The 8532-nt window shown below is 36.1% G+C and overlaps 1 long non-coding RNA gene across 1 annotated transcript; it reads left to right on the forward strand.

The window, feature by feature from the left end:
- The first annotated feature begins 4685 nt into the window (after positions 1 to 4685).
- On the forward strand, positions 4686 to 6360 carry LOC145553707 (uncharacterized). The gene is made up of 3 exons (XR_014089742.1): positions 4686 to 5168; positions 5659 to 5773; positions 5868 to 6360. It is a non-coding gene; the product is annotated as an uncharacterized LOC145553707 (long non-coding RNA).
- Positions 6361 to 8532: the final 2172 nt, after the last annotated feature.

Here is an 8532-nt window from a genome sequence, read left to right on the forward strand (position 1 = left end):
TCTGCCTCCGTCGTACCTGGAGAGACTACAAAGGCGGACGGACCTGCTTTTTTTTTTTTTTTTTTTTTTGCTGTGAGAGAGAGCAACTTTGCTTGCTGTTCACATAAAAAAGGATTGTTATAAGCTCCCCGGCCTGACTACACGGGGATTTTGACTTCTCTGCGCAGGTATTTTATTCCAAATCGCAAACTTTTTTCATGGGTGATTGCAGCGACACAGTGAGAATGAGGGAAAACGAGATCTCAGCAAACCGAAGGGACATGGCGAGTTGAAAATATCTGAAAAACGACCCTTATGAGGCACTACTTAAAATAAACGCAGCAAAGACAGTTAAAAACCGTTGAGATTGAAACGAATAATGAGAAAAATCGTGACACTTGCAATTACATTTTGGCGAGTTTCAAAGCTTTTAAACCATTCTGGCTCTAATTTTCATAACTTTAGCTCACGATGAGTTCAAAGAGCTTCTCACTCCAATTATTAGAGCTTTTTTTTCCCCCAGATTGACAGTGTTTTTTCGTGTTTTTTTTTTTTACTACAGAAGAAGAACTACTCCAGAATGTGCTGTAGTTTACTGCACTGCATAACAATGAAAGATATCCTTGCATATGCCTGTAGAGGCCATGACATGACCTCCCTTCTTCTTCACAGTTTCCTGACTTTAAATTCAGCATCTATTTTCAGGGACAAACTTTTTCTTGTATATGCTGCTCTTGTCTTTGTTTTTACTACATTTTTTATTATTATTATCACAGCTTTTGGAGCTCAGGGCTGGCCCTAGCCTCTTTGGTGTCCCAAGTCGAGATTTTACGTTGCTACCTAGATTGTTATGAAATCAGCGTTTCAGACTCCTTCACTTAAATCTGCAATCAGTAATCAGTCTGTTAAAAGGAGCCACGTCTGTGTTGTTCTTTACCAGAGCAGATGAAGGAGGAGGTCCCAGGCAAACACGAGTGAGACGCACAATCAATAAAAAAAAAAAAAAAAACAGTTGTTTAAATGTTTAAAATACAATAAAAAAGATTTTCACACGGAAGGTTTCCAAAACGCTCTGACTACACGGGGATTTTGACTTCTCTGCGCAGGTATTTTATTCCAAATCGCAAACTTTTTTCATGGGTGATTGCAGCAGCCGAACAATCACTCGGTCTCCCTTCAGTCTCTCTCAGGTCTAAACGGACCCGAGAGCATCTGTGCGGTCGACCTTTTGTTCTGTGGAATATTTCATCTGTTTCTCCTTAGAAGGTCTCTTTACCTTCTGCTCACTCACAGTAAAGTCAGACTTTCACCTGCGCTTGCCACGTGTAGCTCGGCTGCGTTTTGAAAAAAAGGAAACATCTGCCTTAAACCAGATTATGATAATTAAAAAATAAAACATAAAACATTCACAGTACGCATTGATCGCCGTTTAAACAGGCAAGTCTCTGTTCACGTCTTTTAAAAAGATTAAAACATGAAATCCTGCATTAGAAGCTTTCAGAGATATACAGTCTAAAGCTACACAAAGGTTGGCATTTGCAGGTTAAGAAAAGCTTCAAGCATTATCTGTTGTGGTCAACACATTGCAAAGCACCCAAGGAAGTAAAATTTTAAAATTTCAGACACTCCATTTATTGCCGAAGTGTGGGTATTCATTGCTCCTACGGCACCAGACGGGATTTGTTAAGACCCTGTGAGGTTTTCTGGCGCTGCAGGAGACCACTGCATTGGGCATGGCATGGAGCAGCAGATCAGTAAAAGAGAGGGGGAGAAGTTGGCTGTGAAGTAAATGGCGCAGCAGGGTGTTTAAGAGCAAACTGGAAAGCATAATGGCCATGCTGCTACCCACAGAGAGCCAATTGTGCGTCTGGGGCTCAGTGCTGCTGTCACTTGGGTTGAAACGGATGTGATGGCTAACGCAGGTTCCTTCGTTTGGATTTGCGACACTGTGACTCGAAAAGGCCACGTCTTTACAGTAAATCCAGAGCTGATGTACATTCAGAGGCAGTTAGGAGAACTTTATGAGGTCTCACGAAAGAATTCGTATTCCTGCAGTGTTTGGTACATAAAATTTGATGTATTTTATTGAAATTGGATGTAGTCAACCGAAACAAGTCAGAGAAACTTTATGTTTTCTGAAAGAAAATCTGAAAACTCTGGTGTAAATATATATTTCTTCGCCCCTTTAATCCGATTCCTCCAGATAAAACACGATTCAGTCAAGTGCCTTCATAAGTCGCCCAATTTGCGTACAGTAATGACTTTGCAGATAAAAGAAATCAGTCGTGGAAAACAATGTGAAACTAAATTCCAAGTTTTGAAAACCTGGCACGGCACTGTTTAATCCATCATCTCATAATGGGAAATGTATGGCACAGCTGCAAAGCAACTGAAACATGATCTACCACCTAAACTGAGGGGCCTTTTAAGAAGAGCGTTAATCAGAGAAACAGTCAAAAAATGCCTATGATAACTCTGGAGAAGCTGCAGAGAGTCACAGCTCAGGTGGGAGAACCTGTGCACAGGACAACTATTAGTTTTGTACTCCACAGATGTAGCCTAGAAATAGCAAAGAAATCACCATTGCTAATAGAAAGTCATAAGAACTCTTGTTTTCAATTTCCCACCAAACCAGTTTGGTCAGGTAAAGCAAAAACTTAGTATAGCAACAACAAAAAAAAGAAATAAATAACTACTGCTCATTCCTAATCTGCCTGAGTTTATGTTGAACGGAAGAACGGGCCGAATTTTTAGTGTACAGATTTGCAAAGCTGGTGCAGACGTACCTCAAAAGGTATGGCGTTGTATTGGCTTCTAAGGATGGCTATACAAAGTATTACGTAGCAGCCTCAATACAAATCCATGCACAATTTTAGATTTTCATCTGCAAAACATGTCGAAAACTATGTGTCCCTTTTTCTTTCCACTTGAACATTTGGCATTACTTTATGTTGGCCTATCACATGCGATCCCAAATGAATTAAAGTAGTAGAAGTTTGTGCAAATTGTGAACTTTTAAGGGGATATGAACACTGCTCCTAGCTACCATACATGTGAGATATTTTATGTGTCTCCCTTTAAAAATTGTGCTAGGATTTTTGTCGCCATACAGTCTCCTGTACTAAAGTTTTCAATTAATATAAAAACCATAAAACAAACTGTAATCTGATTTACTAGTTTTTTTTTCTGCCTCCAAGTTGTGTTTAAGGGTTTGATCACAGTCTGTTATGATTCCATTGCCATGGGTTTTAAGAGCACATTTTCCATATTAAAAAGTAGCCGTGTATATTACGCCTCTATGGAGATTAGGCCACAGATTAGTTAAAACATTTTTTTATGGTAAAAAAAAAAAAAAAAAAAAAGCAGATTGACTATTTAGATGTGCCAGGACAGAGGTGTGAGCTAAGAAATATGCATCGCACATATATAATAAGCAGAGTTACACTGAAAAATACTGAACTACACTGCAAAAACTGAAATCTTAGTAAGATTAAATATCTTAAATTAAGGAGATTTTTCTTGTTTTCTTTCTGACAAGATAATTTTTCTCACCAAGAGGGATTTATGTAAGAATATTTTTCTTATTTTAAGTGTTTTTGTACTTAATTATCTCAGTAAGATATAAAAGCTTAATATTAAGAAAATATTACTTATTATGAGTAAATATGTGCTAGAATCTAGAATATCAATATTTACCAATCAAACTTCAAGTCTAGAACTTATTTTATATAAGTAAAAATTTCTTATTTCAAGCACATAAAGCGAAATCACATACTTAATGAAATGTCTTCAGATAATTAAAACAGACTATGTCCAAATGGAATCCTTTGTGTTATTGTCAATGAAAAATAAAAAAAACCCCATGAACTTATACTCTTGTATAAGTTGGCAGAGTGTACTGGAAATTATAATTTAATATTTAAACGGTTGACATTTAACACAACAATTTCAGAGACAGTATCAGTTTATATATCAAGATAATTCTTGGCATGTTTCCATCTGCTAAGGACCTTAATCTGATCTTCTTGATGCGAGATGTGGGACCTCTTACTGACATGTCATGAAATTTCTATTGATGTGTGATTTGAAATGGCTGGTTTTCCACACAATGAGAATCAACAATATTGATTAGCTCAATGTCATGATAAATATTTTAACTTTTGGTTTATATTTCAATTTTTACTTTATAAGTTATTAATATTAGTTTGAACAATATTTTATTGTTCAAACTAACAATAACAAGTAGTCCTTGTTTGATTTAATTATGACATCATACAATCCAAATGGGAAAGCGCCCAAAATGTCAGTGAGATAGTATTAATGTTCAATACAACAGATTTTCTTTCCGATCCAATACCGAGTAAAATTTAAGCTGGTATTGGCAATGCAGATCCCATACTTTGTGCAAAGACAGTTAATTTGTTTCTTAATTAAATAAAAAAAAATGTAATCCATATCTTGGCTTCATAAAAAGAACACAATGTACTCTGATGCACTCATTTTAAACTCAGAAGTACATTGAGAACAATCTCGTTTACTATAAGCTATTTTAATTCAGCTGAAATATACAAATCATGTGAAAATCGAGTTGCAAACTAAAAAAAAGAAAATTAGTAAAGTAATAACCCACTAAATACATCCTTGTTTAATTATTAAAACTACTATAAAATGACAGCTGAAATAGCTCCATGTCTTTTTTATAATCTGTCAACATGTTCATTTCTGAGTGAGTGAGCGTCAGCAGCACGCTGCGCATGGGCATTACGTCCTTACACATTACATACTTACCAAGCGGAAGAAAAAGTAGTTCCCATTAACAACGTTTCATTTCGGCAAGATCTCAATAATTTAGTTACTTTCTAACTTGCTCTTGTTAATCTACATTATCTCAAATTACTAAAGTGTTGAAAGTATTGATCCTTGGATCTGACAATAGATTTTAAAGAATTAAGTTCTGGTATCGGAAGAATCGATATTTCAGTATCAATCCGCACATCACTAACGGCAACGCCAGAGATCATTTAACTGCCCTCATTAACGGTTAATTCAGTTGTAACAGCCTAACTAAGCTTTTATCTACTGTACTTTTATAAGATTTTCTTTTGGCAAATTCTCTAATCTCGGTTGGACATTAATGACGATGGAGGACTTTTTTACGTGTATAGACCCTACAGCTGCTGTACTGAGAGGTAAGTTTAAAGTTGTCTGTCTTTCTAAGATAAGCTAACTGAAGCTAGTTAGCATGTCGTGAAATGCCAATTTCCATCCGCGGTTAAAGAGCCGCTCTTGTGAATATGATCTTTGAACAGTTATTAACCACAATGGCTGTGGCTTAAAAATAATATCGACACGAGTTCTTGGTAGCTTCCGTTTTTTAACATAGCTAAGATGGCTTCTCATTCGTAGCTTATGATTCGGGAAATGGTTAAAGGGCAATTCCGCCTAGTATTTCACTAACTGAGGGTGTTTGATGTGCTGTAATTAAAAAACTTAAATGCAATGAGTCTACAAGGTTAGATATTCCACACTGTTACCAGGATATTTTAAACACTATTTTTAATTGGTGAATTTAAGTAGTCCTTGTTTGATTTAATTAAAATGACTTTCTTGCCATCTTGAATTCATGTAATATTGTAATGGAGCACATGAACTAAAATAAGACTTGTTTTATTTTTCAAGTAAACCAAACTGTTGCCATGGTGAAGCCTATGCCAGACAAGTCTCCAATCACGTATTGCACCATCTACAAGAAACTTTGGGAATTGCAAGTGACGGCATCCTTCACATTCTTGAGGTAAGAAATTTATGATACTGATTCATCATTACAATGATTACTCCCTAAAACGTGGTTTGTTTTGTGATTGTTTTTCTGTCTGTGCTCCAATTAGCAGATGACCCAACAACTTCAAACAAGACCACTTTTCAGCTCTGTGGTGATCGTGAAACCAACTTTCTACTGGCCATTGGAACCATGTCTGCCCTGATCTTCTGAAAGGAGGACATCACAGCTACTACACCTTTCAGCATGCGTGTGTGGGGCCACTCCTCTCTGTGCTGCTGACAGACGTCTTGAGAATGGCGTCCGTAACTGAGGCAAGACTTCCACATATAAAAGGCTATGGCTGATAGGAAGAAGTTCATTGCGGAGGAAGCTCCTATTGTTGACATCTAATCCCAAGATTTTTTTTGCTTTGGACAATTTGGTTTGCTTGACTCTTAGGGCATCTTATGAGTGCGGCTGATGTGTCAGATCGTCATTGTTCTGTCATTTTACAGGATTGTTTCAGAATCAGATGCCCATCCAGACTTTAAATTCTGACCAGAAGTCATGTTTTATTGTGTTTATGTGAAACTTAAACGTAATAAAGATGTTAAAAGTAATTGAACTCATGTCTTCATTTCAGCAAGCCAATAACATCTCTTGTTCCAGTATTCACAGGATAAATTTTTGGATTTTTGTCTTAGCATAAGAAACTTGAGTAAGGCTATGATAAAATATATATTTTAATCCTATGCAACAATAAAATAAACTAGATTTAGGTATATATACCTAAATCTAGGTATATATACCTAGATTTAGGTATATATACCTAAAAAGTCCCCTTTCAAAAACAAGAAAAAAAGTACAAAAATAGGGTATAATTTTCTTAAAATAAGAAAAATTATCTGCCAACAGAACAAGAAAATTTATCTTGTCAAGATTTTCCAAAACAAGAAAAAATATCTAACCAAGATAAACCTACAAATATCTTAAAATTAGTGTATTTGTACTTAAAACAAGCCAATTTTACTAATACAAATAGAAAATATGAGATTTATTTTCTTAATACATAGAACATTTTCCTTAAAATAAGAAAATTTTACGCTATTTCAAGAAATTCAGTGTCAAGTAACATTTTCTTTACTTGAGATAATTTTTCTTAAAATAAGATAATATATCTTACTCGTATAAGTAAAATTGGCTTGTTTTAAGTAAAAATACACTAATTTTAAGATATTGTAGGTTTATCTTGGTTAGATATTTTTTCTTGTTTTAGAAAAATCTTGACAAGATAAATTTTCTTGTTCTGTTGGCAGATAATTTTTCTTATTTTAAGAAAATTATACCCTATTTTTGTACATTTTTTTCTTGTTTTTGAAAGGGGACTTTTTGCAGTGTACAGTCATAAAATTTGCTGTGTTTTCTTGTGCCCTGATGTCTCCTGCTGAAAAGAGCTCCCTCTATTTCTCCTTTAATGAACTCCTCCTTTCCTGTACCTGTGATAATAAGTTTTTCTCCTGGCAGCCGACATGTGGATGGCAAGGAGGTGGCATGAAATGACTTGTGTGATGATGGATTTGTCCATTAAACCAGGCTGAACAAGAACCAGTAGAGCTCCTCTGGCTACATTTGTCCCTCTCCTTGCTTTCCCCTCCTTTGCTTGTTCTCTCTAAAGCAGTCTAACAAAAAACACACACACACACAAAAAAGCTCCACTCTGTATTCCCCCCGCTGCGAGAGAACAGCTGTGACATTTGCAGGCTTTTAGCAAAGAATATTACCTTTTAAGTAAACACGAGTGATGTTATTGTTAAAACAGTGCGTCATTACAGGTTTGTATGGGCACTTTGTAACAGAATGATGTCTTAGTCACCAAGCCCACTCTAAAATCCCACACCTGTTGTTGGAAGCCCACATATGTTAGAATTTATCATTGCTTTTTTGGGGTCTTTATAAAGCTTTGCTGCTGCAAATCCTTCAGTGACCTATGAGGATATAGTCCCAGTGAGAAAACGCATGCAGGGCACGAAACACAGACCTGTTTGTATGCCGTACGCCACGGTCAAATCTGACACACTCTGCTGAAGTCATATGTTTTAAATGGGCGGCACTGCAGCTTCGTCAAACTCCTCCGTAACCGTAACCTCCTCTGTTTGGGGTCGGAGGCCCGACGATGACAGACACCAAAGTGGTTCTTCTACAGGTAATGCCAAAATGTCATTTTTTAATACACTACAATTTCAGCTTTTATTAGAGGTTTCCCTGCTGGATTTCTTACCCCACATCAATTCAGATTCAGCATTTGCCAGCTCGCAGTCCCAAGTGCAAAACAACATTACAGTGAATAAAATCGCGCGCCATGTAGGCATGAAAACACTGTAGATTTAATGAGCAATAAAAATCTTAAATACATTTCTTGAGTTTTACATGGTCTACATTGGTACAGTGATTGTGTTGCACACTCAAGTCCCAAACTACTGTTGGTCTTGACAGCAACACATATTTTGTGACAAGTGGACAGATTCAATATGCTACACAGACACTGGAAAATTATTCAATTCATATTTCCACCACTCTTTTATGGAGGAATCTCTGGGAATTGATTGGCATATGTCAGGTGTTTTTTTGTTTGTTTTCTGGTTTAAAAAAATGAAAACAATTAAAAATAAAAACAACACATAAATCAGCAACACTATGCAGAATGCTCATGTTTGTTGCGCATATATGTATTCAAAACATGACGTTTAGAATTGCCACATGTAGTCGTATTAAATAAATTATAAATGAAATTT

The sequence above is a fragment of the Poecilia reticulata genome, chromosome 11 (assembly GCF_904066995.2).
Source record: "Poecilia reticulata chromosome 11, P_reticulata-male-v2, whole genome shotgun sequence".
NCBI lineage: Eukaryota > Metazoa > Chordata > Actinopteri > Cyprinodontiformes > Poeciliidae > Poecilia > Poecilia reticulata.